The sequence below is a fragment of the Cebidichthys violaceus genome, unplaced genomic scaffold (genome assembly GCF_023349555.1).
Source record: "Cebidichthys violaceus isolate CVI_PGR_0920_01 unplaced genomic scaffold, fCebVio1.0.p SCAF_20, whole genome shotgun sequence".
Classification (NCBI taxonomy): Eukaryota; Metazoa; Chordata; class Actinopteri; order Perciformes; family Stichaeidae; genus Cebidichthys; species Cebidichthys violaceus.
This window is the reverse complement of record NW_027176373.1, coordinates 2501401-2518474: the sequence shown is the minus strand read 5'-3', so window position 1 is coordinate 2518474 and position 17074 is coordinate 2501401. Positions and strand designations below refer to the sequence as shown.

The window sequence follows — 17074 nt, the reverse complement described above, 5'->3', positions numbered from 1 at the left end:
TCTAAAGGTCCTGCTCTACTCTCTGTTGAGTCAAGTACAGTTGATATCTAGAGCTCCAAATATGCAAGACAGAGGCACTCTGTCAACCAAGTGGCCGTGATCGTATAGTGGTTAGTACTCTGCGTTGTGGGCGCAGCAACCCCGGTTCGAATCCGGGTCACGGCAGCAGTAATGAGTTTTGCATGTTTTAAGCTGTTGTTGTCATGTACTCAAGCATGTGTTTCATTTCACGCAGTTTGAAACTTGACAACTTAAGCCAATTTTTCTGCGTGAAGCCCAATGTTTTTCCGACTACACCAGTAATTGTACAGGAGTTGTCCACACGGGTCGACAAATTAAAAAAACACCCGTTTGCATGAACTGCTGTCGGAACATTGCATTTCCCACAATGCATCACATGTAGGGCTAGTGGAGCAATGGAGAACGCGTCTGACTACGGATCAGAAGATTCTAGGTTCGACTTCTGGCTAGCTCGTACGATTCTTTAACTTGTAGTCACTTGCTCCTCGTTAAACAAGTTCTTGCCCTACAAACTGCGTAACTAAGTCAATTTACATCTGGATAGAGACAAATGATGGCTACAAAGGCTTTCAGATTGCGGATAAGGCGTGGGACAGTAGGCCGGTAGATTTCTGTTAATGGCTATCTCGTACAAGTCTTTAACTTGTAAATCACTTACTACTCGTTTCACAAGTTCCTGCTCTACAAACTGTGTATAAAAAGCGTCTGACTACTACTCTGTAGGGCCGAGCAATGGGTAACCTATCTGCCTAGAGATCAGAACATTCTAGGTGGAACTTTTGGCTAGCTCGTACAATTCTTCTGAATCACTTGGCGCTTGTTTCTAAAGGTCCTGCTCTACTCTCTGTTGAGTCAAGTACAGTTGATATCTAGAGCTCCAAATATGCAAGACAGAGGCACTCTGTCAACCAAGTGGCCGTGATCGTATAGTGGTTAGTACTCTGCGTTGTGGGTGCAGCAACCCAGGTTCGAATCCGGGTCACGGCAGCAGTAATGAGTTGTGCATGTTTTAAGCTGTTGTTGTCATGTACTCTAGCATGTGTTTCATTTCACGCAGTTTGAAACTTGACAACTTAAGCCAATTTTTCTGCGTGAAGCCCAATGTTTTTCCGACTACACCAGTAATTATACAGGAGTTGTCCACACGGGTCGACAAATTAAAAAAACACCCGTTTGCATGAACTGCTGTCGGAACATTGCATTTCCCACAATGCATAGCATGTAGGGCTAGTGGGGCAATGGAGAATGAGTCTTACTACGGATCAGAAGGTTCTAGGTTCGACTCCTGGCTAGCTCATACGATTCTTTAACTTGTAGTCACTTGCTCCTCGTTAAACAAGTTCTTGCCCTACAAACTGCGTAAGTAAGTCAATTTACGTCTGGATAGAGACAAATGATGGCTACAAAGGCTTTCAGATTGCGGATAAGGCGTGGGACAGTAGGCCGGTAGATTTCTGTTAATGGCTATCTCGTACAAGTCTTTAACTTGTAAATCACTTACTACTCGTTTCACAAGTTCCTGCTCTACAAACTGTGTATAAAAAGCGTCTGACTACTACTCTGTAGGGCCGAGCAATGGGTAACCTATCTGCCTAGAGATCAGAACATTCTAGGTGGAACTTTTGGCTAGCTTGTACAATTCTTCTGAATCACTTGGCGCTTGTTTCTAAAGGTCCTGCTCTACTCTCTGTTGAGTCAAGTACAGTTGATATCTAGAGCTCCAAATATGCAAGACAGAGGCACTCTGTCAACCAAGTGGCCGTGATCGTATAGTGGTTAGTACTCTGCGTTGTGGGCGCAGCAACCCAGGTTCGAATCTGGGTCACGGCAGCAGTGATGAGTTGTGCATGTTTTAAGCTGTTGTTGTCATGTACTCTAGCACGTGTTTCATTTCACGCAGTTTGAAACTTGACAACTTAAGCCAATTTTTCTGCGTGAAGCCCAATGTTTTTCCGACTACACCAGTAATTGTACAGGAGTTGTCCACATGGGTCGACAAATTAAAAAAACACCCGTTTGCATGAACTGCTGTCGGAACATTGCATTTCCCACAATGCATCACATGTAGGGCTAGTGGCGCAATGGAGAACGCGTCTGACTACGGATCAGACGATTCTAGGTTCGACTCCTGGCTAGCTCGTACAATTCTTTAACTTGTAGTCACTTGCTCCTCGTTAAACAAGTTCTTGCCCTACAAACTGCGTAACTAAGTCAATTTACATCTGGATAGAGACAAATGATGGCTACAAAGGCTTTCAGATTGCGGATAAGGCGTGGGACAGTAGGCCGGTAGATTTCTGTTATGTACACTGGCTGTCTCGTACAAGTCTTTAACTTGTAAATCACTTACTACTCGTTTCACAAGTTCCTGCTCTACAAACTGTGTATAAAAAGCGTCTGACTACTACTCTGTAGGGCCGAGCAATGGGTAACCTATCTGCCTAGAGATCAGAACATTCTAGGTGGAACTTTTGGCTAGCTTGTACAATTCTTCTGAATCACTTGGCGCTTGTTTCTAAAGGTCCTGCTCTACTCTCTGTTGAGTCAAGTACAGTTGATATCTAGAGCTCCAAATATGCAAGACAGAGGCACTCTGTCAACCAAGTGGCCGTGATCGTATAGTGGTTAGTACTCTGCGTTGTGGGCGCAGCAACCCAGGTTAGAATCCGGGTCACGGCAGCAGTAATGAGTTTTGCATGTTTTAAGCTGTTGTTGTCATGTACTCAAGCATGTGTTTCATTTCACGCAGTTTGAAACTTGACAACTTAAGTCAATTTTTCTGCGTGAAGCCCAATGTTTTTCCGACTACACCAGTAATTGTACAGGAGTTGTCCACACGGGTCGACAAATAAAAAAAAAACACCCGTTTGCATGAACTGCTGTCGGAACATTGCATTTCCCACAATGCATCACATGTAGGGCTAGTGGAGCAATGGAGAACGCGTCTGACTACGGATCAGAAGATTCTAGGTTCGACTCCTGGCTAGCTCGTACGATTCTTTAACTTGTAGTCACTTGCTCCTCGTTAAACAAGTTCTTGCCCTACAAACTGCGTAACTAAGTCAATTTACATCTGGATAGAGACAAATGATGGCTACAAAGGCTTTCAGATTGCGGATAAGGCGTGGGACAGTAGGCCGGTAGATTTCTGTTAATGGCTATCTCGTACAAGTCTTTAACTTGTAAATCACTTACTACTCGTTTCACAAGTTCCTGCTCTACAAACTGTGTATAAAAAGCGTCTGACTACTACTCTGTAGGGCCGAGCAATGGGTAACCTATCTGCCTAGAGATCAGAACATTCTAGGTGGAACTTTTGGCTAGCTTGTACAATTCTTCTGAATCACTTGGCGCTTGTTTCTAAAGGTCCTGCTCTACTCTCTGTTGAGTCAAGTACAGTTGATATCTAGAGTTCCAAATATGCAAGACAGAGGCACTCTGTCAACCAAGTGGCCGTGATCGTATAGTGGTTAGTACTCTGCGTTGTGGGCGCAGCAACCCAGGTTCGAATCCGGGTCACGGCAGCAGTAATGAGTTGTGCATGTTTTAAGCTGTTGTTGTCATGTACTCTAGCATGTGTTTCATTTCACGCAGTTTGAAACTTGACAACTTAAGCCAATTTTTCTGCGTGAAGCCCAATGTTTTTCCGACTACACCAGTAGTTGTACAGGAGTTGTCCACACGGGTCGACAAATAAAAAAAAAACACCCGTTTGCATGAACTGCTGTCGGAACATTGCATTTCCCACAATGCATCACATGTAGGGCTAGTAGCGCAATGGAGAACGCGTCTGACTACGGATCAGAAGATTCTAGGTTCGACTCCTGGCTAGCTCGTACGATTCTTTAACTTGTAGTCACTTGCTCCTCGTTAAACAAGTTCTTGCCCTACAAACTGCGTAACTAAGTCAATTTACATCTGGATAGAGACAAATGATGGCTACAAAGGCTTTCAGATTGCGGATAAGGCGTGGGACAGTAGGCCAGTAGATTTCTGTTAATGGCTATCTCGTACAAGTCTTTAACTTGTAAATCACTTACTACTCGTTTCACAAGTTCCTGCTCTACAAACTGTGTATAAAAAGCGTCTGACTACTACTCTGTAGGGCCGAGCAATGGGTAACCTATCTGCCTAGAGATCAGAACATTCTAGGTGGAACTTTTGGCTAGCTTGTACAATTCTTCTGAATCACTTGGCGCTTGTTTCTAAAGGTCCTGCTCTACTCTCTGTTGAGTCAAGTACAGTTGATATCTAGAGTTCCAAATATGCAAGACAGAGGCACTCTGTCAACCAAGTGGCCGTGATCGTATAGTGGTTAGTACTCTGCGTTGTGGGCGCAGCAACCCAGGTTCGAATCCGGGTCACGGCAGCAGTAATGAGTTGTGCATGTTTTAAGCTGTTGTTGTCATGTACTCTAGCATGTGTTTCATTTCACGCAGTTTGAAACTTGACAACTTAAGCCAATTTTTCTGCGTGAAGCCCAATGTTTTTCCGACTACACCAGTAGTTGTACAGGAGTTGTCCACACGGGTCGACAAATAAAAAAAAAACACCCGTTTGCATGAACTGCTGTCGGAACATTGCATTTCCCACAATGCATCACATGTAGGGCTAGTGGCGCAATGGAGAAGGCGTCTGACTACGGATCAGAAGATTCTAGGTTCGACTCCTGGCTAGCTCGTACGATTCTTTAACTTGTAGTCACTTGCTCCTCGTTAAACAAGTTCTTGCCCTACAAACTGCGTAACTAAGTCAATTTACATCTGGATAGAGACAAATGATGGCTACAAAGGCTTTCAGATTGCGGATAAGGCGTGGGACAGTAGTCCGGTAGATTTCTGTTATGTACACTGGCTGTCTCGTACAAGTCTTTAACTTGTAAATCACTTACTACTCGTTTCACAAGTTCCTGCTCTACAAACTGTGTATAAAAAGCGTCTGACTACTACTCTGTAGGGCCGAGCAATGGGTAACCTATCTGCCTAGAGATCAGAACATTCTAGGTGGAACTTTTGGCTAGCTTGTACAATTCTTCTGAATCACTTGGCGCTTGTTTCTAAAGGTCCTGCTCTACTCTCTGTTGAGTCAAGTACAGTTGATATCTAGAGCTCCAAATATGCAAGACAGAGGCACTCTGTCAACCAAGTGGCCGTGATCGTATAGTGGTTAGTACTCTGCGTTGTGGGCGCAGCAACCCCGGTTCAAATCCGGGTCACGGCAGCAGTAATGAGTTGTGCATGTTTTAAGCTGTTGTTGTCATGTACTCTAGCATGTGTTTCATTTCACGCAGTTTGAAACTTGACAACTTAAGCCAATTTTTCTGCGTGAAGCCCAATGTTTTTCCGACTACACCAGTAGTTGTACAGGAGTTGTCCACACAGGTCGACAAATTAAAAAAACACCCGTTTGCATGAACTGCTGTCGGAACATTGCATTTCCCACAATGCATCACATGTAGGGCTAGTGGCGCAATGGAGAACGCGTCTGACTACGGATCAGACGATTCTAGGTTCGACTCCTGGCTAGCTCGTACGATTCTTTAACTTGTAGTCACTTGCTCCTCGTTAAACAAGTTCTTGCCCTACAAACTGCGTAACTAAGTCAATTTACATCTGGATAGAGACAAATGATGGCTACAAAGGCTTTCAGATTGCGGATAAGGCGTGGGACAGTAGGCCGGTAGATTTCTGTTAATGGCTATCTCGTACAAGTCTTTAACTTGTAAATCACTTACTACTCGTTTCACAAGTTCCTGCTCTACAAACTGTGTATAAAAAGCGTCTGACTACTACTCTGTAGGGCCGAGCAATGGGTAACCTATCTGCCTAGAGATCAGAACATTCTAGGTGGAACTTTTGGCTAGCTTGTACAATTCTTCTGAATCACTTGGCGCTTGTTTCTAAAGGTCCTGCTCTACTCTCTGTTGAGTCAAGTACAGTTGATATCTAGAGCTCCAAATATGCAAGACAGAGGCACTCTGTCAACCAAGTGGCCGTGATTGTATAGTGGTTAGTACTCTGCGTTGTGGGCGCAGCAACCCCGGTTCGAATCCGGGTCACGGCAGCAGTAATGAGTTTTGCATGTTTTAAGCTGTTGTTGTCATGTACTCAAGCATGTGTTTCATTTCACGCAGTTTGAAACTTGACAACTTAAGTCAATTTTTCTGCGTGAAGCCCAATGTTTTTCCGACTACACCAGTAATTGTACAGGAGTTGTCCACACGGGTCGACAAATTAAAAAAACACCCGTTTGCATGAACTGCTGTCGGAACATTGCATTTCCCACAATGCATCACATGTAGGGCTAGTGGCGCAATGGAGAACGCGTCTGACTAAGAATCAGAAGATTCTAGGTTCGACTCCTGGCTAGCTCGTACGATTCTTTAACTTGTAGTCACTTGCTCCTCGTTAAACAAGTTCTTGCCCTACAAACTGCGTAACTAAGTCAATTTACATCTGGATAGAGACAAATGATGGCTACAAAGGCTTTCAGATTGCGGATAAGGCGTGGGACAGTAGGCCGGTAGATTTCTGTTATGTACACTGGCTGTCTCGTACAAGTCTTTAACTTGTAAATCACTTACTACTCGTTTCACAAGTTCCTGCTCTACAAACTGTGTATAAAAAGCGTCTGACTACTACTCTGTAGGGCCGAGCAATGGGTAACCTATCTGCCTAGAGATCAGAACATTCTAGGTGGAACTTTTGGCTAGCTTGTACAATTCTTCTGAATCACTTGGCGCTTGTTTCTAAAGGTCCTGCTCTACTCTCTGTTGAGTCAAGTACAGTTGATATCTAGAGTTCCAAATATGCAAGACAGAGGCACTCTGTCAACCAAGTGGCCGTGATCGTATAGTGGTTAGTACTCTGCGTTGTGGGCGCAGCAACCCCGGTTCGAATCCGGGTCACGGCAGCAGTAATGAGTTGTGCATGTTTTAAGCTGTTGTTGTCATGTACTCTAGCATGTGTTTCATTTCACGCAGTTTGAAACTTGACAACTTAAGCCAATTTTTCTGCGTGAAGCCCAATGTTTTTCCGACTACACCAGTAATTGTACAGGAGTTCTCCACACGGGTCGACAAATAAAAAAAAAACACCCGTTTGCATGAACTGCTGTCGGAACATTGCATTTCCCACAATGCATCACATGTAGGGCTAGTGGCGCAATGGAGAACGCGTCTGACTACGGATCAGAAGATTCTAGGTTCGACTCCTGGCTAGCTCGTACGATTCTTTAACTTGTAGTCACTTGCTCCTCGTTAAACAAGTTCTTGCCCTACAAACTGCGTAACTAAGTCAATTTACATCTGGATAGAGACAAATGATGGCTACAAAGGCTTTCAGATTGCGGATAAGGCGTGGGACAGTAGGCCGGTAGATTTCTGTTAATGGCTATCTCGTACAAGTCTTTAACTTGTAAATCACTTACTACTCGTTTCACAAGTTCCTGCTCTACAAACTGTGTATAAAAAGCGTCTGACTACTACTCTGTAGGGCCGAGCAATGGGTAACCTATCTGCCTAGAGATCAGAACATTCTAGGTGGAACTTTTGGCTAGCTTGTACAATTCTTCTGAATCACTTGGCGCTTGTTTCTAAAGGTCCTGCTCTACTCTCTGTTGAGTCAAGTACAGTTGATATCTAGAGCTCCAAATATGCAAGACAGAGGCACTCTGTCAACCAAGTGGCCGTGATCGTATAGTGGTTAGTACTCTGCGTTGTGGGTGCAGCAACCCAGGTTCGAATCCGGGTCACGGCAGCAGTAATGAGTTGTGCATGTTTTAAGCTGTTGTTGTCATGTACTCTAGCATGTGTTTCATTTCACGCAGTTTGAAACTTGACAACTTAAGCCAATTTTTCTGCGTGAAGCCCAATGTTTTTCCGACTACACCAGTAGTTGTACAGGAGTTGTCCACACGGGTCGACAAATAAAAAAAAAACACCCGTTTGCATGAACTGCTGTCGGAACATTGCATTTCCCACAATGCATCACATGTAGGGCTAGTGGCGCAATGGAGAACGCGTCTGACTACGGATCAGAAGATTCTAGGTTCGACTCCTGGCTAGCTCGTACGATTCTTTAACTTGTAGTCACTTGCTCCTCGTTAAACAAGTTCTTGCCCTACAAACTGCGTAACTAAGTCAATTTACATCTGGATAGAGACAAATGATGGCTACAAAGGCTTTCAGATTGCGGATAAGGCGTTGGACAGTAGGCCGGTAGATTTCTGTTATGTACACTGGCTATCTCGTACAAGTCTTTAACTTGTAAATCACTTACTACTCGTTTCACAAGTTCCTGCTCTACAAACTGTGTATAAAAAGCGTCTGACTACTACTCTGTAGGGCCGAGCAATGGGTAACCTATCTGCCTAGAGATCAGAACATTCTAGGTGGAACTTTTGGCTAGCTTGTACAATTCTTCTGAATCACTTGGCGCTTGTTTCTAAAGGTCCTGCTCTACTCTCTGTTGAGTCAAGTACAGTTGATATCTAGAGCTCCAAATATGCAAGACAGAGGCACTCTGTCAACCAAGTGGCCGTGATCGTATAGTGGTTAGTACTCTGCGTTGTGGGCGCAGCAACCCCGGTTCGAATCCGGGTCACGGCAGCAGTAATGAGTTTTGCATGTTTTAAGCTGTTGTTGTCATGTACTCAAGCATGTGTTTCATTTCACGCAGTTTGAAACTTGACAACTTAAGTCAATTTTTCTGCGTGAAGCCCAATGTTTTTCCGACTACACCAGTAATTGTACAGGAGTTGTCCACACGGGTCGACAAATTAAAAAAACACCCGTTTGCATGAACTGCTGTCGGAACATTGCATTTCCCACAATGCATCACATGTAGGGCTAGTGGTGCAATGGAGAACGCGTCTGACTAAGAATCAGAAGATTCTAGGTTCGACTCCTGGCTAGCTCGTACGATTCTTTAACTTGTAGTCACTTGCTCCTCGTTAAACAAGTTCTTGCCCTACAAACTGCGTAACTAAGTCAATTTACATCTGGATAGAGACAAATGATGGCTACAAAGGCTTTCAGATTGCGGATAAGGCGTGGGACAGTAGGCCGGTAGATTTCTGTTATGTACACTGGCTGTCTCGTACAAGTCTTTAACTTGTAAATCACTTACTACTCGTTTCACAAGTTCCTGCTCTACAAACTGTGTATAAAAAGCGTCTGACTACTACTCTGTAGGGCCGAGCAATGGGTAACCTATCTGCCTAGAGATCAGAACATTCTAGGTGGAACTTTTGGCTAGCTTGTACAATTCTTCTGAATCACTTGGCGCTTGTTTCTAAAGGTCCTGCTCTACTCTCTGTTGAGTCAAGTACAGTTGATATCTAGAGTTCCAAATATGCAAGACAGAGGCACTCTGTCAACCAAGTGGCCGTGATCGTATAGTGGTTAGTACTCTGCGTTGGGGGCGCAGCAACCCCGGTTCGAATCCGGGTCACGGCAGCAGTAATGAGTTGTGCATGTTTTAAGCTGTTGTTGTCATGTACTCTAGCATGTGTTTCATTTCACGCAGTTTGAAACTTGACAACTTAAGCCAATTTTTCTGCGTGAAGCCCAATGTTTTTCCGACTACACCAGTAATTGTACAGGAGTTCTCCACACGGGTCGACAAATAAAAAAAAAACACCCGTTTGCATGAACTGCTGTCGGAACATTGCATTTCCCACAATGCATCACATGTAGGGCTAGTGGCGCAATGGAGAACGCGTCTGACTACGGATCAGAAGATTCTAGGTTCGACTCCTGGCTAGCTCGTACGATTCTTTAACTTGTAGTCACTTGCTCCTCGTTAAACAAGTTCTTGCCCTACAAACTGCGTAACTAAGTCAATTTACATCTGGATAGAGACAAATGATGGCTACAAAGGCTTTCAGATTGCGGATAAGGCGTGGGACAGTAGGCCGGTAGATTTCTGTTAATGGCTATCTCGTACAAGTCTTTAACTTGTAAATCACTTACTACTCGTTTCACAAGTTCCTGCTCTACAAACTGTGTATAAAAAGCGTCTGACTACTACTCTGTAGGGCCGAGCAATGGGTAACCTATCTGCCTAGAGATCAGAACATTCTAGGTGGAACTTTTGGCTAGCTTGTACAATTCTTCTGAATCACTTGGCGCTTGTTTCTAAAGGTCCTGCTCTACTCTCTGTTGAGTCAAGTACAGTTGATATCTAGAGCTCCAAATATGCAAGACAGAGGCACTCTGTCAACCAAGTGGCCGTGATCGTATAGTGGTTAGTACTCTGCGTTGTGGGTGCAGCAACCCAGGTTCGAATCCGGGTCACGGCAGCAGTAATGAGTTGTGCATGTTTTAAGCTGTTGTTGTCATGTACTCTAGCATGTGTTTCATTTCACGCAGTTTGAAACTTGACAACTTAAGCCAATTTTTCTGCGTGAAGCCCAATGTTTTTCCGACTACACCAGTAGTTGTACAGGAGTTGTCCACACGGGTCGACAAATAAAAAAAAAACACCCGTTTGCATGAACTGCTGTCGGAACATTGCATTTCCCACAATACATCACATGTAGGGCTAGTGGAGCAATGGAGAACGCGTCTGACTACGGATCAGAAGATTCTAGGTTCAACTCCTGGCTAGCTCGTACGATTCTTTAACTTGTAGTCACTTGCTCCTCGTTAAACAAGTTCTTGCCCTACAAACTGCGTAACTAAGTCAATTTACATCTGGATAGAGACAAATGATGGCTACAAAGGCTTTCAGATTGCGGATAAGGCGTTGGACAGTAGGCCAGTAGATTTCTGTTATGTACACTGGCTATCTCGTACAAGTCTTTAACTTGTAAATCACTTACTACTCGTTTCACAAGTTCCTGCTCTACAAACTGTGTATAAAAAGCGTCTGACTACTACTCTGTAGGGCCGAGCAATGGGTAACCTATCTGCCTAGAGATCAGAACATTCTAGGTGGAACTTTTGGCTAGCTTGTACAATTCTTCTGAATCACTTGGCGCTTGTTTCTAAAGGTCCTGCTCTACTCTCTGTTGAGTCAAGTACAGTTGATATCTAGAGCTCCAAATATGCAAGACAGAGGCACTCTGTCAACCAAGTGGCCGTGATCGTATAGTGGTTAGTACTCTGCGTTGTGGGCGCAGCAACCCCGGTTCGAATCCGGGTCACGGCAGCAGTAATGAGTTGTGCATGTTTTAAGCTGTTGTTGTCATGTACTCTAGCATGTGTTTCATTTCACGCAGTTTGAAACTTGACAACTTAAGTCAATTTTTCTGCGTGAAGCCCAATGTTTTTCCGACTACACCAGTAATTGTACAGGAGTTGTCCACACGGGTCGACAAATAAAAAAAAAACACCCGTTTGCATGAACTGCTGTCGGAACATTGCATTTCCCACAATGCATCACATGTAGGGCTAGTGGAGCAATGGAGAACGCGTCTGACTACGGATCAGAAGATTGTAGGTTCGACTCCTGGCTAGCTCGTACGATTCTTTAACTTGTAGTCACTTGCTCCTCATTAAACAAGTTCTTGCCCTACAAACTGCGTAACTAAGTCAATTTACATCTGGATAGAGACAAATGATGGCTACAAAGGCTTTCAGATTGCGGATAAGGCGTGGGACAGTAGGCCGGTAGATTTCTGTTATGTACACTGGCTGTCTCGTACAAGTCTTTAACTTGTAAATCACTTACTACTCGTTTCACAAGTTCCTGCTCTATAAACTGTGTATAAAAAGCGTCTGACTACTACTCTGTAGGGCCGAGCAATGGGTAACCTATCTGCCTAGAGATCAGAACATTCTAGGTGGAACTTTTGGCTAGCTTGTACAATTCTTCTGAATCACTTGGCGCTTGTTTCTAAAGGTCCTGCTCTACTCTCTGTTGAGTCAAGTACAGTTGATATCTAGAGTTCCAAATATGCAAGACAGAGGCACTCTGTCAACCAAGTGGCCGTGATCGTATAGTGGTTAGTACTCTGCGTTGTGGGCGCAGCAACCCAGGTTCGAATCCGGGTCACGGCAGCAGTAATGAGTTGTGCATGTTTTAAGCTGTTGTTGTCATGTACTCTAGCATGTGTTTCATTTCACGCAGTTTGAAACTTGACAACTTAAGTCAATTTTTCTGCGTGAAGCCCAATGTTTTTCCGACTACACCAGTAATTGTACAGGAGTTGTCCACACGGGTCGACAAATAAAAAAAAAACACCCGTTTGCATGAACTGCTGTCGGAACATTGCATTTCCCACAATGCATCACATGTAGGGCTAGTGGCGCAATGGAGAAAGCGTCTGACTACGGATCAGAAGATTCTAGGTTCGACTCCTGGCTAGCTCGTACGATTCTTTAACTTGTAGTCACTTGCTCCTTGTTAAACAAGTTCTTGCCCTACAAACTGCGTAACTAAGTCAATTTACATCTGGATAGAGACAAATGATGGCTACAAAGGCTTTCAGATTGCGGATAAGGCGTGGGACAGTAGGCCGGTAGATTTCTGTTAATGGCTATCTCGTACAAGTCTTTAACTTGTAAATCACTTACTACTCGTTTCACAAGTTCCTGCTCTACAAACTGTGTATAAAAAGCGTCTGACTACTACTCTGTAGGGCCGAGCAATGGGTAACCTATCTGCCTAGAGATCAGAACATTCTAGGTGGAACTTTTGGCTAGCTTGTACAATTCTTCTGAATCACTTGGCGCTTGTTTCTAAAGGTCCTGCTCTACTCTCTGTTGAGTCAAGTACAGTTGATATCTAGAGCTCCAAATATGCAAGACAGAGGCACTCTGTCAACTAAGTGGCCGTGATCGTATAGTGGTTAGTACTCTGCGTTGTGGGCGCAGCAACCCCGGTTCGAATCCGGGTCACGGCAGCAGTAATGAGTTTTGCATGTTTTAAGCTGTTGTTGTCATGTACTCAAGCATGTGTTTCATTTCACGCAGTTTGAAACTTGACAACTTAAGTCAATTTTTCTGCGTGAAGCCCAATGTTTTTCCGACTACACCAGTAATTGTACAGGAGTTGTCCACACGGGTCGACAAATTAAAAAAACACCCGTTTGCATGAACTGCTGTCGGAACATTGCATTTCCCACAATGCATCACATGTAGGGCTAGTGGCGCAATGGAGAACGCGTCTGACTAAGAATCAGAAGATTCTAGGTTCGACTCCTGGCTAGCTCGTACGATTCTTTAACTTGTAGTCACTTGCTCCTCGTTAAACAAGTTCTTGCCCTACAAACTGCGTAACTAAGTCAATTTACATCTGGATAGAGACAAATGATGGCTACAAAGGCTTTCAGATTGCGGATAAGGCGTGGGACAGTAGGCCGGTAGATTTCTGTTATGTACACTGGCTGTCTCGTACAAGTCTTTAACTTGTAAATCACTTACTACTCGTTTCACAAGTTCCTGCTCTACAAACTGTGTATAAAAAGCGTCTGACTACTACTCTGTAGGGCCGAGCAATGGGTAACCTATCTGCCTAGAGATCAGAACATTCTAGGTGGAACTTTTGGCTAGCTTGTACAATTCTTCTGAATCACTTGGCGCTTGTTTCTAAAGGTCCTGCTCTACTCTCTGTTGAGTCAAGTACAGTTGATATCTAGAGCTCCAAATATGCAAGACAGAGGCACTCTGTCAACCAAGTGGCCGTGATCGTATAGTGGTTAGTACTCTGCGTTGTGGGTGCAGCAACCCAGGTTCAAATCCGGGTCACGGCAGCAGTAATGAGTTGTGCATGTTTTAAGCTGTTGTTGTCATGTACTCTAGCATGTGTTTCATTTCACGCAGTTTGAAACTTGACAACTTAAGCCAATTTTTCTGCGTGAAGCCCAATGTTTTTCCGACTACACCAGTAGTTGTACAGGAGTTGTCCACACGGGTCGACAAATAAAAAAAAAACACCCGTTTGCATGAACTGCTGTCGGAACATTGCATTTCCCACAATGCATCACATGTAGGGCTAGTGGCGCAATGGAGAACGCGTCTGACTACGGATCAGAAGATTCTAGGTTCGACTCCTGGCTAGCTCGTACGATTCTTTAACTTGTAGTCACTTGCTCCTCGTTAAACAAGTTCTTGCCCTACAAACTGCGTAACTAAGTCAATTTACATCTGGATAGAGACAAATGATGGCTACAAAGGCTTTCAGATTGCGGATAAGGCGTTGGACAGTAGGCCGGTAGATTTCTGTTATGTACACTGGCTATCTCGTACAAGTCTTTAACTTGTAAATCACTTACTACTCGTTTCACAAGTTCCTGCTCTACAAACTGTGTATAAAAAGCGTCTGACTACTACTCTGTAGGGCCGAGCAATGGGTAACCTATCTGCCTAGAGATCAGAACATTCTAGGTGGAACTTTTGGCTAGCTTGTACAATTCTTCTGAATCACTTGGCGCTTGTTTCTAAAGGTCCTGCTCTACTCTCTGTTGAGTCAAGTACAGTTGATATCTAGAGCTCCAAATATGCAAGACAGAGGCACTCTGTCAACCAAGTGGCCGTGATCGTATAGTGGTTAGTACTCTGCGTTGTGGGCGCAGCAACCCCGGTTCGAATCCGGGTCACGGCAGCAGTAATGAGTTGTGCATGTTTTAAGCTGTTGTTGTCATGTACTCTAGCATGTGTTTCATTTCACGCAGTTTGAAACTTGACAACTTAAGTCAATTTTTCTGCGTGAAGCCCAATGTTTTTCCGACTACACCAGTAATTGTACAGGAGTTGTCCACACGGGTCGACAAATAAAAAAAAAACACCCGTTTGCATGAACTGCTGTCGGAACATTGCATTTCCCACAATGCATCACATGTAGGGCTAGTGGAGCAATGGAGAACGCGTCTGACTACGGATCAGAAGATTGTAGGTTCGACTCCTGGCTAGCTCGTACGATTCTTTAACTTGTAGTCACTTGCTCCTCATTAAACAAGTTCTTGCCCTACAAACTGCGTAACTAAGTCAATTTACATCTGGATAGAGACAAATGATGGCTACAAAGGCTTTCAGATTGCGGATAAGGCGTGGGACAGTAGGCCGGTAGATTTCTGTTATGTACACTGGCTGTCTCGTACAAGTCTTTAACTTGTAAATCACTTACTACTCGTTTCACAAGTTCCTGCTCTATAAACTGTGTATAAAAAGCGTCTGACTACTACTCTGTAGGGCCGAGCAATGGGTAACCTATCTGCCTAGAGATCAGAACATTCTAGGTGGAACTTTTGGCTAGCTTGTACAATTCTTCTGAATCACTTGGCGCTTGTTTCTAAAGGTCCTGCTCTACTCTCTGTTGAGTCAAGTACAGTTGATATCTAGAGTTCCAAATATGCAAGACAGAGGCACTCTGTCAACCAAGTGGCCGTGATCGTATAGTGGTTAGTACTCTGCGTTGTGGGCGCAGCAACCCAGGTTCGAATCCGGGTCACGGCAGCAGTAATGAGTTTTGCATGTTTTAAGCTGTTGTTGTCATGTACTCTAGCATGTGTTTCATTTCACGCAGTTTGAAACTTGACAACTTAAGTCAATTTTTCTGCGTGAAGCCCAATGTTTTTCCGACTACACCAGTAATTGTACAGGAGTTGTCCACACGGGTCGACAGATAAAAAAAAAACACCCGTTTGCATGAACTGCTGTCGGAACATTGCATTTCCCACAATGCATCACATGTAGGGCTAGTGGCGCAATGGAGAAAGCGTCTGACTAAGGATCAGAAGATTCTAGGTTCGACTCCTGGCTAGCTCGTACGATTCTTTAACTTGTAGTCACTTGCTCCTCATTAAACAAGTTCTTGCCCTACAAACTGCGTAACTAAGTCAATTTACATCTGGATAGAGACAAATGATGGCTACAAAGGCTTTCAGATTGCGGATAAGGCGTGGGACAGTAGGCCGGTAGATTTCTGTTATGTACACTGGCTGTCTCGTACAAGTCTTTAACTTGTAAATCACTTACTACTCGTTTCACAAGTTCCTGCTCTATAAACTGTGTATAAAAAGCGTCTGACTACTACTCTGTAGGGCCGAGCAATGGGTAACCTATCTGCCTAGAGATCAGAACATTCTAGGTGGAACTTTTGGCTAGCTTGTACAATTCTTCTGAATCACTTGGCGCTTGTTTCTAAAGGTCCTGCTCTACTCTCTGTTGAGTCAAGTACAGTTGATATCTAGAGTTCCAAATATGCAAGACAGAGGCACTCTGTCAACCAAGTGGCCGTGATCGTATAGTGGTTAGTACTCTGCGTTGTGGGCGCAGCAACCCAGGTTCGAATCCGGGTCACGGCAGCAGTAATGAGTTTTGCATGTTTTAAGCTGTTGTTGTCATGTACTCTAGCATGTGTTTCATTTCACGCAGTTTGAAACTTGACAACTTAAGTCAATTTTTCTGCGTGAAGCCCAATGTTTTTCCGACTACACCAGTAATTGTACAGGAGTTGTCCACACGGGTCGACAGATAAAAAAAAAACACCCGTTTGCATGAACTGCTGTCGGAACATTGCATTTCCCACAATGCATCACATGTAGGGCTAGTGGCGCAATGGAGAAAGCGTCTGACTAAGGATCAGAAGATTCTAGGTTCGACTCCTGGCTAGCTTGTACGATTCTTTAACTTGTAGTCACTTGCTCCTCGTTAAACAAGTTCTTGCCCTACAAACTGCGTAACTAAGTCAATTTACATCTGGATAGAGACAAATGATGGCTACAAAGGCTTTCAGATTGCGGATAAGGCGTGGGACAGTAGGCTGGTAGATTTCTGTTATGTACACTGGCTGTCTCGTACAAGTCTTTAACTTGTAAATCACTTACTACTCGTTTCACAAGTTCCTGCTCTACAAACTGTGTATAAAAAGCGTCTGACTACTACTCTGTAGGGCCGAGCAATGGGTAACCTATCTGCCTAGAGATCAGAACATTCTAGGTGGAACTTTTGGCTAGCTTGTACAATTCTTCTGAATCACTTGGCGCTTGTTTCTAAAGGTCCTGCTCTACTCTCTGTTGAGTCAAGTACAGTTGATATCTAGAGTTCCAAATATGCAAGACAGAGGCACTCTGTCAACCAAGTGGCCGTGATCGTATAGTGGTTAGT

At 44.1% G+C, this 17074-nt stretch overlaps 18 non-coding genes across 18 annotated transcripts; all 18 read left to right on the top strand.

The window, feature by feature from the left end:
- Positions 1-93: 93 nt before the first annotated feature.
- On the top strand, positions 94-165 carry trnah-gug (transfer RNA histidin (anticodon GUG)). The gene has a single exon. It is a non-coding gene; the product is annotated as a tRNA-His (tRNA).
- Positions 166-2088: 1923 nt separating this feature from the next.
- trnar-acg (transfer RNA arginine (anticodon ACG)) lies at positions 2089-2161 on the top strand. The gene has a single exon. It is a non-coding gene; the product is annotated as a tRNA-Arg (tRNA).
- A 1623-nt stretch (positions 2162-3784) lies between these two features.
- On the top strand, positions 3785-3857 carry trnar-acg (transfer RNA arginine (anticodon ACG)). The gene has a single exon. It is a non-coding gene; the product is annotated as a tRNA-Arg (tRNA).
- A 772-nt stretch (positions 3858-4629) lies between these two features.
- trnar-acg (transfer RNA arginine (anticodon ACG)) lies at positions 4630-4702 on the top strand. The gene has a single exon. It is a non-coding gene; the product is annotated as a tRNA-Arg (tRNA).
- A 776-nt stretch (positions 4703-5478) lies between these two features.
- Positions 5479-5551, top strand: trnar-acg (transfer RNA arginine (anticodon ACG)). The gene has a single exon. It is a non-coding gene; the product is annotated as a tRNA-Arg (tRNA).
- A 770-nt stretch (positions 5552-6321) lies between these two features.
- On the top strand, positions 6322-6394 carry trnal-aag (transfer RNA leucine (anticodon AAG)). Its single transcript has one exon. It is a non-coding gene; the product is annotated as a tRNA-Leu (tRNA).
- Positions 6395-6861: 467 nt separating this feature from the next.
- Positions 6862-6933, top strand: trnah-gug (transfer RNA histidin (anticodon GUG)). Its single transcript has one exon. It is a non-coding gene; the product is annotated as a tRNA-His (tRNA).
- A 239-nt stretch (positions 6934-7172) lies between these two features.
- trnar-acg (transfer RNA arginine (anticodon ACG)) lies at positions 7173-7245 on the top strand. The gene has a single exon. It is a non-coding gene; the product is annotated as a tRNA-Arg (tRNA).
- A 772-nt stretch (positions 7246-8017) lies between these two features.
- trnar-acg (transfer RNA arginine (anticodon ACG)) lies at positions 8018-8090 on the top strand. The gene has a single exon. It is a non-coding gene; the product is annotated as a tRNA-Arg (tRNA).
- Positions 8091-8557: 467 nt separating this feature from the next.
- On the top strand, positions 8558-8629 carry trnah-gug (transfer RNA histidin (anticodon GUG)). Its single transcript has one exon. It is a non-coding gene; the product is annotated as a tRNA-His (tRNA).
- A 237-nt stretch (positions 8630-8866) lies between these two features.
- trnal-aag (transfer RNA leucine (anticodon AAG)) lies at positions 8867-8939 on the top strand. The gene has a single exon. It is a non-coding gene; the product is annotated as a tRNA-Leu (tRNA).
- Positions 8940-9406: 467 nt separating this feature from the next.
- trnap-ggg (transfer RNA proline (anticodon GGG)) lies at positions 9407-9478 on the top strand. Its single transcript has one exon. It is a non-coding gene; the product is annotated as a tRNA-Pro (tRNA).
- Positions 9479-9717: 239 nt separating this feature from the next.
- Positions 9718-9790, top strand: trnar-acg (transfer RNA arginine (anticodon ACG)). Its single transcript has one exon. It is a non-coding gene; the product is annotated as a tRNA-Arg (tRNA).
- A 1312-nt stretch (positions 9791-11102) lies between these two features.
- trnah-gug (transfer RNA histidin (anticodon GUG)) lies at positions 11103-11174 on the top strand. Its single transcript has one exon. It is a non-coding gene; the product is annotated as a tRNA-His (tRNA).
- Positions 11175-12798: 1624 nt separating this feature from the next.
- Positions 12799-12870, top strand: trnah-gug (transfer RNA histidin (anticodon GUG)). Its single transcript has one exon. It is a non-coding gene; the product is annotated as a tRNA-His (tRNA).
- A 237-nt stretch (positions 12871-13107) lies between these two features.
- trnal-aag (transfer RNA leucine (anticodon AAG)) lies at positions 13108-13180 on the top strand. The gene has a single exon. It is a non-coding gene; the product is annotated as a tRNA-Leu (tRNA).
- Positions 13181-13958: 778 nt separating this feature from the next.
- Positions 13959-14031, top strand: trnar-acg (transfer RNA arginine (anticodon ACG)). Its single transcript has one exon. It is a non-coding gene; the product is annotated as a tRNA-Arg (tRNA).
- A 467-nt stretch (positions 14032-14498) lies between these two features.
- On the top strand, positions 14499-14570 carry trnah-gug (transfer RNA histidin (anticodon GUG)). Its single transcript has one exon. It is a non-coding gene; the product is annotated as a tRNA-His (tRNA).
- Positions 14571-17074: the final 2504 nt, after the last annotated feature.